Consider the following 13,524-nt stretch of genomic DNA (forward strand, 5'->3'; position numbering starts at 1 on the left):
TTCGGCTTTTCTCTTGTGGACAAGCGAGGTCTAAGCTAGGGGGAGTTGATACGTCCATTTTGCATCATGCTTTTATATCAATATTTATTGCATTATGGGCTGTTATTACACATTATGTCACAATACTTATGCCTATTCTCTCTTATTTTACAAGGTTTACATAAAGAGGGAGAATGCCGGCAGCTGGAATTCTGGCTGGAAAAGGAGCAAATATTAGAGACCTATTCTGCACAGCTCCAAAAGTCCTGAAACTTCACGGATGATGTTTTCCAAATATATAAAAAACATTGCGCGCAAGAACTTCACCAGGGGGGCCACACCCTGCCCACGAGGGTGGGGGCGCACCCTACCCCCCTGGGCGCGCCCCCTACCTCGTGGGCCCCCTGGTGGCCCTCCGGTGACCATCTTCTGCTATATGGACTCTTTTGATGGGAAAAAATCATAAGCCATCTTCTCGGACAAAACTCCGTCGCCACGAGGCGGAACCAATCTAGGGTTCTGGTGGGGCTGTTCTGCCGGGGAAACTTCCCTCCTGGAGGGGGAAATCATCGCCATCGTCATCACCAAGGCTCCTCTCATAGGGAGAGGGCAATCTCCATCAACATCTTCATCAGCACCATCTCATCTCAAAACCCTAGTTCATCTCTTGTATCCAATTCTTGTCTCCAAGTCCGGGATTGGTGCTAGTAGGTTGCTAGTAGTGTTAATTACTCCTTGTAGTTGATGCTAGTTTGTTTAATTGGTGGAAGATCATATGTTCAGATCCTATATGCACATTAATACCCCTCTGATTATGAACATGTTTATGCTTTGTGAGTAGTTACTTTTGTTCCTGAGGACATGGGAGAAGTCTTGCTATTAGTAGTCATGTGAATTTGGTATTCGTTCGATATTTTGATGAGATGTATGGTGTCTCTCCTCTAGTGGTGTTATGTGAACGTCGACTACATGACACTTCACCATTGTTTGGGCCTAGAGGAAGGCATTGGGAAGTAATAAGTAGATGATGGGTTGCTAGAGTGACAGAAGCTTAAACCCTAGTTTATGCGTTGCTTCGTAAGGGGCTGATTTGGATCCATATGTTTCATGCTATGGTTACGTTTACCTTAATACTTTTGTTATATTTGCGGATGCTTGCAATAGAGGTTAATCATAAGTGGAATGCTTTTCCAAGTAAGGGCAGCACCCAAGAACCGGTCCACCCACATACCAAATTATCAAAGTGAACGCGAATCATATGAGCATGATGAAAACTAGCTTGACGATATTCCCATGTGTCCTCGGGAGCGCTTTACATCATATAAGAGTTTGTCCAGGCTTGTCCTTTGCTACAAAAAGGATTGGGCCACCTTGCTGCACCTTATTTACTTTTGTCACTTGTTGCTCATTACAAATTATCTTATCACAAAACTATCTGTTACCACTTATTTCAGTACTTGTAGAGAATACCTTGCTAGAAACCGCTTATCATTTCCTTCTGCTCCTCGTTGGGTTCGACACTCATCGAAAGGACTACGATAGATCCCCTATACTTGTGGGTCATCACGGCCCCACCGAAATTTTCTATCCGGCGCCACCGAGTTCTCTTGACATAGCCACTGCCAGAAACCCTAATCAATTCGGTCTCACCGATGGGATCTCGGTCTCACCGAGATGGGCTTGCAAACTCTCTGTTGCCTATTGCATTAATTTCGGTCTCACCGAAATATGCAATCGGTCTCACTGAGTTTGCTTGGCCAACTCTCTGTTTAGCTTATTACCAAAATCGGTCCCACCGAGTTTGTGTAATCGGTACAACCGAGATGAGGTTTTACCCTAACCCTAGCACATCGGTCTCACCGAGTTGATCATGTCGGTCCCATCGAAAACCCTAACAGTCACATTATGAACTAAATTGGTCTGACCGAGTTGTATGATTCGGTCCCACCGAGTTTGGTGATTTGTGTGTAACAGTTAGATTATGTGTGGAGGCTATATATACCCATCCACCCACTCTTCATTCGTGGAGAGAGCTATCAGAACATGCCTACACGTCCAACATACATTTTCTGAGATAGAACCACCTACACTTGTGTTGAGGTCAAGATATGCCATTCCAACCACTTAAATCTTGATCTCTAGCCTCCCCCAAGTTGCTTTCCACTCAAATCTTCTTTCTATGAAATCCAAATCCTGTGAGAGAGAGTTGAGTGTTGGGGAGACTATCATTTGAAGCACAAGAGCAAGGAGTTCATCATCAACACACCATCTATTACATCTTGGAGAGTGGTGCCTCCTAGATTGGTTAGGCGTCACTTAGGGGCCTCCGTCAAGATTATGGAGTTGAACCAAGGAGTTTGTAAGGGCAAGGAGATCGCCTACTTCGTGAAGATCTACCCGAGTGAGTGTGACGCCCCCGATTTAATCGTACACTAATCATACACGCAAACGTCTACGATCAAGATCAGGGACTCACGGGAAGATATCACAACACAACTCTACAAATAAAATAAGTCATACAAGCATCATATTACAAGCCAGGGGCCTCGAAGGCTCGAATACAAGAGCTCGATCATAGACGAGTCAGCGGAAGCAACAATATCTGAGTACAGACATAAGATAAACAAGTTTGCCTTAAGAAGTAGCACAAACTGGGATACAGATCGAAAGAGGCGCAGGCCTCCTGCCTGGGATCCTCCTAACTACTCATGGTCGTCATCAGCGGGCATCACGTAGTAGTAGGCACCTCTGGTGTAGTAGGAGTCGTCGTCGAAGATGGCGTCTGGCTCCTGGGCTCCAACATCTGGTTGCGACAACCAGATAGAAGGGATAGGGGGAAAAGAGGGAGAAAGCAACCGTGAGTACTCATCCAAAGTACTCGCAAGCAAGGAGCTACACTACATATGCATGGGTATCAAATGGAGTAAGGGTATCAGATGTGGACTGAACTGCAGAATGCCAGAATAAGAGGGGGATAACTAATCCTTTCGAAGACTACGCTTCTGGCAGCCTCCGTCTTGCAACATGTAGAAGAGAGTAGACTGAAGTCCTCCAAGTAGCATCGCATAGCATAATCCTAACCGATGATCCTCCCCTCGTCGCCCTGTGAGAGAGCGACCACCGGTTGTATCTGGCACTTGGAAGGGTGTGTTTTATTAAGTATCCGGTTCTAGTTGTCATAAGGTCAAGGTACAACTCCAAGTCGTCCTGTTACCGAAGATCACGGCCATTCGAATAGATTAACTTCCCTGCAGGGGTGCACCACATAACCCAACACGCTCGATCCCATTTGGCCGGACACACTTTTCTGGGTCATGCCCGGCCTCGGAAGATCAACACGTTGCAGCCCCACCTAGACCAACAGAGAGGTCAGCACGCCGGTCTAAACCTAAGCGCCCAGGGGTCTGGGCCCATCGCCCTTAGCACACCTGCATGTTGCGTGGGCGGCCGGAAGCAGACCTAGCCTAGTAGGCGTTCCAGTCCAATCCAGCGCGCGCCGCTCCGTTGCTGACATCACGAAGGCTTCGGCTGATACCACGACGTCGAGTGCCCATAACTATCCCCGCGTAGATGGTTAGTGCGTATAGGCCAGTAGCCAGACTCAGATCAAATACCAAGATCTCGTTAAACGTGTTAAGTATCTGCGAACGCCGACCAGGGCCAGGCCCACCCCTCTCCTAGGTGGTCTCAACCTGCCCTGTCGCTCCGCCTCAAAGTAACAGTCGGGGGCCGTCGGGAACCCAGGCCCACCTCTACCGGGATGGAGCCACCTGCCCCTTCAGCCCCCATCTCCGAACAGTATCACAGGTAAGGTAACTGTGTAAAGTATATTGTATATGCCTGTGATCACCTCCCGAAGTGATCACGGCCCAGTAGTATAGCATGGCAGACGGACAAGAGTGTAGGGCCACTAATGGAACACTAGCATCCTATACTAAGCAGTAGGATAGCAGGTAATGGTAACAATAGTAGTAGCAAGGATAGGCTATGCATTAGGATAGGAATAACGGAAAGCAGTAACATGGTACACTACTCTAATGCAAGCAGTATAGAGAAGAGTAGGCGATATCTGGTGATCAAAGGGGGGGCTTGCCTGGTTGCTCTGGCAAGAGAGAGGGGTCGTCGATGTAGTCGTACTGGGTAGCAGCGGCGTCGGTCTCGGTGTCTAGCGAGAGAAGAGGGGGAAGAAACAATAAATATAATGCAAACAATTGCATGACGATGCATGACATTATAAAGCGTGATGCTAGGTGTGCCCTAATGCGGTACGAGGTGGTACCGGTGAAGGGGGGAAACATCCGGGAAATTATCCCTGGCGATTCGCGTTTTCGGACAGACGAACCGGAGGTGAAATGTTGCAGGTTCACTATGCTAGGGACGCGTGGCGGACGAACGGGCTGCGTATCCGAATTCGTCTCGTCGTTCTGAGCAACTTTCATGTACAAAGTTTTTCCATCTGAGCTACGGTTTATTTTATATTAATTTTAAAAGATTTAATCATTTTTAGATTTATCAAAAATTAATTTAATTCGAAAACGTTTATTGCGTCATCATGACATCAGCGATCAGCGTTGACCGTTGACCGGTCAAACAAGGCAGTGGGGCCCAACTGTCATTCACTGTTTACCTAATCAAATAATTAAGGCTAATTAACAGTGTTAATTAGATTAACTAACAGGATTAACTAAGTTAATTAATTATCTTAACTAATTAATTATTATTTTTAATATTATTTTTATTCTTTTTTTTCTAAAGTTCCAGGGGGTAGGCCCCACATGTCATTGGGTCAGGGGGGCCTTAGCGGGCGCCGGCGCTAGCGGCAGCGGGTGTGGTGCCCGTGCCCGAGGCCGTAACCTGCCCGAGCGATGGGGGGGAGCCGGGTACGGGCTCCGGCGGCCAAGGACCGCGATGGCGCTGGCCGGAACAGGGCGGCAGGGCGGAGGCGGGATGGCGCCTGGGGTGAGCAGCATCGGCTGGAGCGGCTGAGCGCGGTCGTCCGGCGCGGCGCAGGAGCAGAGCGCCGGCGTAGGAGGGAGGCAGCAGCAGCGCGAACGCAGGCGGGGCGAGGTTGCGTCGTGCGGGTGCGTACGGGAGCTGCGGTGGCCGCCGCGGGCAGCACCGACGCAGGTTGCAGGGGAGCGCTGCTGGCGTGGCCGTGGGCGCGAACGACACGGGCGGGCGCCGAGCGCGGCAAGGACGTCGACTGCGGGGGCGCGACGCGACGGAGCTCGTCGGGGCAGTCGGGAGCGGCGAGCAGCGGAGGGAACGAGCATGGGGCGAGGGGAAGAGAGGAGGGGCGCGGCTCACATCGGGTGGGGTAGGGCACTGGCAGTGGGTGCGGGGAGGCTCGTGGTGGCCGGAGTCGGTGGCGGCGTGCGGCGGCCCGAGGTGGAAGCCGAGCATGGGGCAGCATCGTTGGGGCGGCCCCCTCCCGATCCAGCGGAATCGGGCAGAGGAGGGCGGAGGAGCGCGGCGTCTGGGACGGCGGCCGATGACGGGGCTCGAGGCAGCGGTGGCGTCCGGCGAGGAGGGGAATTCCGAACGGCGACGGTTGGCGAAGAGGAGCCGGCGCCCGATCCAGATCGGGATCGGGAGGAGACGAGGGAGAGAGGGGAACGTGGGGGAGGAGTGGGGTAGTGGGCTAGGGTTTCGGTGTCCCCAGGGGTTAGTAGGTGAGGTGGGGGTGGGCCGGTCCAACCAGGCCGACTGGAGTGGCCAGCTGGGCTGAGGCCCAGCGCGCGGGGGGAGGGGGGTTCCCTTTTCTTTTTTTACAGTCTTACTTTGCTTTTCTTTTATTTATTCTTTTAGTTCTTATTTGTTTTATTTTTAGTTTCCAAAAATACAAAAGTGGCACCTAAAATAGTGTTACAATTTATGCCACTGCCACAAACCGTTTAGCATTAAAATAAAAATAGTTTTAAATTGTTTATTATTTTAAAGCATTTGAATAATTGTTTTGTCACTATTTATTTACTATAGTGCATTTAAACGCTTTATAAAAGTGTGGTTTCTCCACCAATATTACATATGATTTATTTGTCACATTTAGAACATTTTAGTTTTGACATTTGAAAAGCTTTTGTTATTTGTCTTTATTTTAAATTTGGATCGTTTTTGAACCATCGCGAGATTAACTACAGTGATAGCGGTGACATGGCATCATTAGGAGAGGGTTGCTGTAGCTTAATTATCCGGGCGTCACAATTCTCCTCCACTACAAGAAATCTCGTCCCGAGATTTAAGAGGGGAGCAAGGGGGAAGGAATTTGGTTATGAATTTCTAACGGGTCTTCTTGGTGTTGGTTGCTCTTCTCGAAGAGGTTCATTCCTGTGCTTCAGTCATCACGATGAAGTCGGTGTCCTTTCTACAGGACTCCGTCGTACTTACTAAAGAATAAAGGGTGGACATGCTGGGAGAACTGACCTCTACCAGGTAGACTATCTGGTCGATAACATCGAGGAAGGTGGCGAAAGTAACTCTCGAATTGAAACTTACAAAAATATTGAGAGCAAAGTAAGAAGGTATCATGAGAAGTTTTGAGCGGGTAGGCAATCGTTCGGTGCCTGAAACAAAGTGTGAAAGGGATTCAGAGCAATGGGAATAAGTATTGCGTCTGATATCAGAATAGATCACTAGGCAGGTGGCCCGTGAACTACATACGAAGTCAAGCTCTAGGAATAACTTTAGCAACAGGGTGTATAGGAGAGTCAGGTTTCGATCCTATGGAACTGTGGGTTATGGGCCCACAATGTGGGTTAAAAGCAGGAAGGGCGGTGACGTCTTGTACGATCATGTAAGCAAGGCATGTCAGAGGGTAGCCTGTTGATTATGTCGGCAACAATGTCGGTACCAAGGGCGAGGGACGAAGAGAACCATTTTCCTGCTCGTTAGGACGAGGCAGACCAATAGGCAAAGTTCTCGTCCATCGGCAGTTACCGGAACGTTATCAACCATATTAACAGGGTCTTACGGACAGAGTGGTTCAATGAGGTGCTTACCTAAGCGGGAGAATAATACTGCTTAGGTCATATAGATCACCAGTAAGGTTAAACAAAGCCATGGAAAGGAAAAGGTGATCATCAGATTAAACAGAACAATGGAAAGGAAAATGTGTTTAAACACATGTTTCAGGGATATATCCTTCCCAAGGACAAACAGAGCATGATATCCATGACAGGATAGGAAGTAGAAAACCATTTAGGTAAGGAGGGAGAAATTTCATGACATTACCCATACAGTGGTGTTTGGATAATTGAGCAGGAAACATTTAGTATTGGGCTTCAAATGTTCCTGTTGAAAATCGGAGTACCATAGACATGCTTCGAGATAGCATTGACATGGTCAATAGGTGAAGATCAGACTTTGGAAACAAAAAGGATCCATCAGGAACAACTTATAGAATAAGTCTTACAATTTCCTCATGGAAGAATGACTAACCTTGACAAGAAGGAAACTATAACAATAGGTCCTCCGGCCAGGTGCGCTAGGCATGATATCACCTTACCGAGTCCTATAAAGATGTTATAACTCCTGGAAATATGTTCCATCCATCATATCTGACCGAGATTCAGATCTGATTGGTGTCAGGATAACTCAGACTTAGGATGCCTGAGAAGAAAGGTCCAACACAAATTGTCGAAATGACATTGTAAGAATCTCGGGAATTAAACTATGGAAGAGAGTTCCACAACAAGAGTTCATCATTAAATCAAGGAGAGGTTGAGGATGTGGCTGTTGGACTCGGCGACAACTCATCGAGATTTCCAAAAAGATGGGATTCCACAATTATTTGAACAAGGAGATAACATTTGTCAGATCAAATGATATAATGATGTATGCTTGAGGAAAACATACAGAATTAAACATTGGTTGAAAGGTGCACCCGAAAGATGGGCTTAGGTAGCATGATCAACGTTAGAAAATGTTAACGTTGATCATGACACATTTATCGAGAGGTTTCAAGAAGATGTAATCGACCGGCGAAGACATCACATCAAGGGAATGGTGAAGTAAAAGGTTGCTATAACCATAGACAAGATGCCATCTCAGATTTCGGAGTTGTCGCTCAAGACAAACAATATGATGCGGAAAGTTCAATGTAAGCTTAGAACACTGTCGGGATTGTGTCCCGGGGGTGAAGGACATAGGTAGAATGGTCAAGCAGTCAGCCTGACGATGATGATGTAGTCAATCCGTTGGGAATGACATGATCAAGTGCAAACTCGTTAGCAATGAAGATTACTAAAAGTGATTGACCCGCAGTGCGGACTCGGACCACTATTCGGTGTTCTCGGTTGACGACAACTCAGAACTCGTGGGGTGACTATGACAGGGAAAGGTATTACTCCTTTACAAATTCATAGGATGTAGTGTAATGGCCTGATATCCTCGACCAGGTGAATAATACTCGAAGGCATATCAAATTAAAGGTTGAAGTGGGGTGTATCGATCTATAGAAGACAAGCGATTTAACTTGTCCAAGAAATGGGATCAAGGAGAAAATATGGCGGAACCACGTTTGCAAAGGATCAATTCACAGATACCAAAGGATATTATATCAAGGAAAATGTTATTATTACAAGAAGCTTCCATGATAGGACCTACATCGTGTCCATGGGCATGAACACAAAGTTCAAGGTCGACTCCCACTTCACCAATGCATAACCTATCATTCACTCCTCATTTTCGATGGAGTTGTAGTGTTGAAATTTTATCTGGTAAATCACCAGAAGAGTATGACTCGTGAAAACTTTCGAGTTCACACAGTTTTAGAGAAGGCATATGTTCAACCCATAGGGGCTTCTTAGAAACATATACCACAAGTTTCATGAGTAAATATCACAAGCTCGAAAGTAGAGCATGCTGGAGAAAGCAGATGATACAATTTACCAAAGGCATTATGTATCCGAGGAAAGGCTCACAAGCTTATAGAATATGAAGGAATCTGTCGGATAAAATCCAACAAAGGATCTGGTGGTCCACAAGGGGTCTGATGTGAGCATCGTTACTCAACCCAAGGAAGAAGGAATACAAGGAGATCAGTTTATGGAAACAACTGACTAACTCAAAGTTCAAATGCAAAGGAATTATCACTTCCAAGACAAGGGATCAGAAGCAATGCTCTGATTAGGGATGGATAAGTTGAATAGCCTTAGGGGTACAATCGACAGCAATTTGATTGGTCGAGATCCAGCTCATGTTTTAAAATAACGTCTGAGCCGGAAAGATAATTTAAAAGGATCAACTGATGATTGCGTGCATTCGCACTCATGTTGAATCAATGGGATCAAAAAGACGATGCCTAAGGATACTAACGAATATTGCCAGACATATGGAAAGCATCCATAATGCAAGCAGGCAAGTATTGCAGAGCAATAAGCTACTAAGGATTTTTGGAGGATCGAATAGTATTTCAAAGACCATTGAGAAACACATGAATAACTGGGTGATGAGCGGATACTCAATAAGTGCGAGAATTATCCGTAGGGGTATTCAGGTGACAAAGAACAACAAGGCAGTAAGCTCAAAGGATTATCGAAACAACGACAAGTATTTCGGGGTATTCTGTAATAACAAGACCAACCGGGGATGATTGTAAGAATAACAACTGAAAGTAGTTATCCATAAGGGTTGACGGTGGAAGGGGAATTGCAAACGCGATGAACACAAGTCATCGGGTTAATAGCGGAGAGTATCTTCAGGGTCTTTACGTGCAGCAGACGATCATCAGTAATAAGGGGCTCTCCGGGTGAAAGTGATAACGAGATCCTAATGTTAGATTTAGAAAAATTCATTTAACCCGAATAGAAGAGAGGTTAGAGTCCCAGAGTAAAGGTCGAGGAGCAAAAGATCCTAGTAACAACCGATGGCGACGTGGGCCCAGGGGCCGCACAGCCATGTTAGTAAAACTTTTTGCAATGTCTAGACTCGACTTCGGCCAAGGAGTCTGGAAGGGGGATTCCTACAGGCAGTCGGCTCTGATACCAACTTGTGACGCCCCCGATTTAATCGTACACTAATCATACACGCAAACGTGTACGATCAAGATCAGGGACTCACGGGAAGATATCACAACACAACTCTACAAATAAAATAAGTCATACAAGCATCATATTACAAGCCAGGGGCCTCGAAGGCTCGAATACAAGAGCTCGATCATAGACGAGTCAGCGGAAGCAACAATATCTGAGTACAGACATAAGATAAACAAGTTTGCCTTAAGAAGGCTAGCACAAACTGGGATACAGATCGAAAGAGGCGCAGGCCTCCTGCCTGGGATCCTCCTAACTACTCCTGGTCGTCGTCAGCGGGCATCACGTAGTAGTAGGCACCTCCGGTGTAGTAGGAGTCGTCGTCGAAGATGGCGTCTGGCTCCTGGGCTCCAACATCTGGTTGCGACAACCAGATAGAAGAGATAGGGGGAAAAGAGGGAGAAAGCAACCGTGAGTACTCATCCAAAGTACTCGCAAGCAAGGAGCTACACTACATATGCATGGGTATCAAATGGAGTAAGGGTATCATATGTGGACTGAACTGCAGAATGCCAGAATAAGAGGGGGATAACTAATCCTTTCGAAGACTACACTTCTGGCAGCCTCCGTCTTGCAACATGTAGAAGAGAGTAGACTGAAGTCCTCCAAGTAATATCGCATAGCATAATCCTAACCGATGATCCTCCCCTCGTCGCCCTGTGAGAGAGCGACCACCGGTTGTATCTGGCACTTGGAAGGGTGTGTTTTATTAAGTATCCGGTTCTAGTTGTCATAAGGTTAAGGTACAACTCCAAGTCGTCCTGTTACCGAAGATCACGGCTATTCGAATAGATTAACTTCCCTGCAGGGGTGCACCACATAACCCAACACGCTCGATCCCATTTGGCCGGACACACTTTTCTGGGTCATGCCCGGCCTCGGAAGATCAACACGTCGCAGCCCCACCTAGACCAACAGAGAGGTCCGCACGCCGGTCTAAACCTAAGCGCCCAGGGGTCTGGGCCCATCGCCCTTAGCACACCTGCACGTTGCGTGGGCGGCCGGAAGCAGACCTAGCCTAGTAGGCGTTCCAGTCCAATCCAGCACGCGCCGCTCCGTTGCTGACGTCACGAAGGCTTCGGCTGATACCACGACATCGAGTGCCCATAACTGTCCCCGCATAGATGGTTAGTGCGTATAGGCCAGTAGCCAGACTCAGATCAAATACCAAGATCTCGTTAAACGTGTTAAGTATCTGCGAACGTCGACCAGGGCCAGGCCCACCCCTCTCCTAGGTGGTCTCAACCTGCCCTGTCGCTCCGCCTCAAAGTAACAGTCGGGGGCCGTCAGGAACCCAGGCCCACCTCTACCGGGATGGAGCCACCTGCCCCTTCAGCCCCCATCTCTGAACAGTATCACAGGTAAGGTAGCTGTGTAAAGTATATTGTATATGCCCGTGATCACCTCCCGAAGTGATCACGGCCCAGTAGTATAGCATGGCAGACGGACAAGAGTGTAGGGCCACTGATGGAACACTAGCATCCTATACTAAGCAGTAGGATAGCAGGTAATGGTAACAACAGTAGTAGCAAGGATAGGATATGCATTAGGATAGGAATAACGGAAAGCAGTAACATGGTACACTACTCTAATGCAAGCAGTATAGAGAAGAGTAGGCGATATCTGGTGATCAAAGGGGGGGCTTGCCTGGTTGCTCTGGCAAGAGAGAGGGGTCGTCGATGTAGTCGTACTGGGTAGCAGCGGCGTCGGTCTTGGTGTCTAGCGAGAGAAGAGGGGGAAGAAGCAATAAATATAATGCAAACAATTGCATGATGATGCATGACATTATAAAGCGTGATGCTAGGTGTGCCCTAACGCGGTACGAGGTGGTACCGGTGAAGGGGGGAAACATCCGGGAAATTATCCCCGGTGTTTCGCGTTTTCGGACAGACGAACCGGAGGTGAAATGTTGCAGGTTCACTATGCTAGGGACGCGTGGTGGACGAACGGGCTGCGTATCCGAATTCGTCTCGTCGTTCTGAGCAAGTTTCATGTACAAAGTTTTTCCATCTGAGCTACGGTTTATTTTATATTAATTTTAAAAGATTTAATCATTTTTAGATTTATCAGAAATTAATTTAATTTGAAAACGTTTATTGCGTCATCATGACGTTAGCGGTCAGCGTTGATTGTTGACCGGTCAAACAAGGCAGTGGGGCCCAACTGTCATTCACTGTTTACCTAATCAAATAATTAAGGCTAATTAACAGTGTTAATTAGATTAATTAACAGGATTAACTAAGTTAATTAATTATCTTAACTAATTAATTATTATTTTTAATATTATTTTTATTCTTTTTTTTCTAAAGTTCCAGGGGGTAGGCCCCACATGTCATTGGGTCTGGGGGGCCTTAGCGGGCGCCGGCGCTAGTGGAAGCGGGTGTGGTGCCCGTGCCCGAGGCCGTAACCTGCCCGAGCGATGGGGGGGAGCCGGGTACGGGCTCCGGCGGCCAAGGACCGCGATGGCGCTGGCCGGAACAGGGCGGCAGGGCGGAGGCGGGACGGCGCCTGGGGTGAGCAGCATCGGCTGGAGCGGCTGAGCGCGGTCGTCCGGCGCGGCGCAGGAGCAGAGCGCCGGCATAGGAGGGAGGCAGCAGCAGCTCGAACACAGGCGGGGCGAGGTTGCGTCGTGCGGGTGCGTACGGGAGCTGCGGTGGCCGCCGCGGGCAGCGCCGACGCAGGTTGCAGGGGAGCGCTGCTGGCGCGGCCGTGGGCGCGAACGACACTAGCGGGCGCCGAGCGCGGCAAGGACGTCGACTGCGGGGGCGCGACGCGACGGAGCTCGTCGGGGCAGTCGGGAGCGGCGAGCAGCGGAGGGAACGAGCATGGGGCGAGGGGAAGAGAGGAGGGGCGCGGCTCACATCGGGTGGGGTAGGGCACTGGCAGTGGGTGCGGGGAGGCTCGTGGTGGCCGGAGTCGGTGGCGGTGTGCGGCGGCCCGAGGTGGAAGCCGAGCACGGGGCGGCGTCGTTGGGGCGGCCCCCTCCCGATCCAGCGGAATCGGGCAGAGGAGGGCGGAGGAGCGCGGCGTCTGGGACGGCGGCCGATGACGGGGCTCGAGGCGGCGGTGGCGTCCGGCGAGGAGGGGAATTCCGAACGGCGACGGTTGGCGAAGAGGAGCCGGCGCCCGATCCAGATCGGGATCGGGAGGAGACGAGGGAGAGAGGGGAACGTGGGGGGAGGAGTGGGGTAGTGGGCTAGGGTTTCGGTGTCCCCAGGGGTTAGTAGGTGAGGTGGGGTGGGCCGGTCCAACCAGGCCGACTGGAGTGGCCAGCTGGGCTGAGGCCCAGCGCGCGGGGGGAGGGGGGTTCCCTTTTCTTTTTTTACAGTCTTACTTTGCTTTTCTTTTATTTATTCTTTTAGTTCTTATTTGTATTATTTTTAGTTTCCAAAAATACAAAAGTGGCACCTAAAATAGTGTTACAATTTATGCCACTGCCACAAACCGTTTAGCATTGAAATAAAAATAGTTTTAAATTGTTTATTATTTTAAAGCATTTGAATAATTGTTTTAT

General features: G+C 48.7%; 2 long non-coding RNA genes across 2 annotated transcripts; both read right to left on the reverse strand.

Moving 5' to 3' along the window:
* Positions 1-2,631: 2,631 nt before the first annotated feature.
* Positions 2,632-5,595, reverse strand: LOC147964202 (uncharacterized). The gene is made up of 3 exons (XR_015609047.1): positions 5,287-5,595; positions 4,073-4,144; positions 2,632-2,782 (listed from the first exon to the last, which is right to left on the reverse strand). It is a non-coding gene; the product is annotated as an uncharacterized LOC147964202 (long non-coding RNA).
* Positions 5,596-10,092: 4,497 nt separating this feature from the next.
* On the reverse strand, positions 10,093-13,181 carry LOC147964203 (uncharacterized). The gene is made up of 3 exons (XR_015609328.1): positions 12,872-13,181; positions 11,658-11,729; positions 10,093-10,367 (listed from the first exon to the last, which is right to left on the reverse strand). It is a non-coding gene; the product is annotated as an uncharacterized LOC147964203 (long non-coding RNA).
* Positions 13,182-13,524: the final 343 nt, after the last annotated feature.

This window comes from Triticum urartu, chromosome 6A (assembly GCF_056163025.1).
Source record: "Triticum urartu cultivar PI428250 chromosome 6A, HENAU_Tu73, whole genome shotgun sequence".
NCBI classification, from domain to species: Eukaryota; Viridiplantae; Streptophyta; class Magnoliopsida; order Poales; family Poaceae; genus Triticum; species Triticum urartu.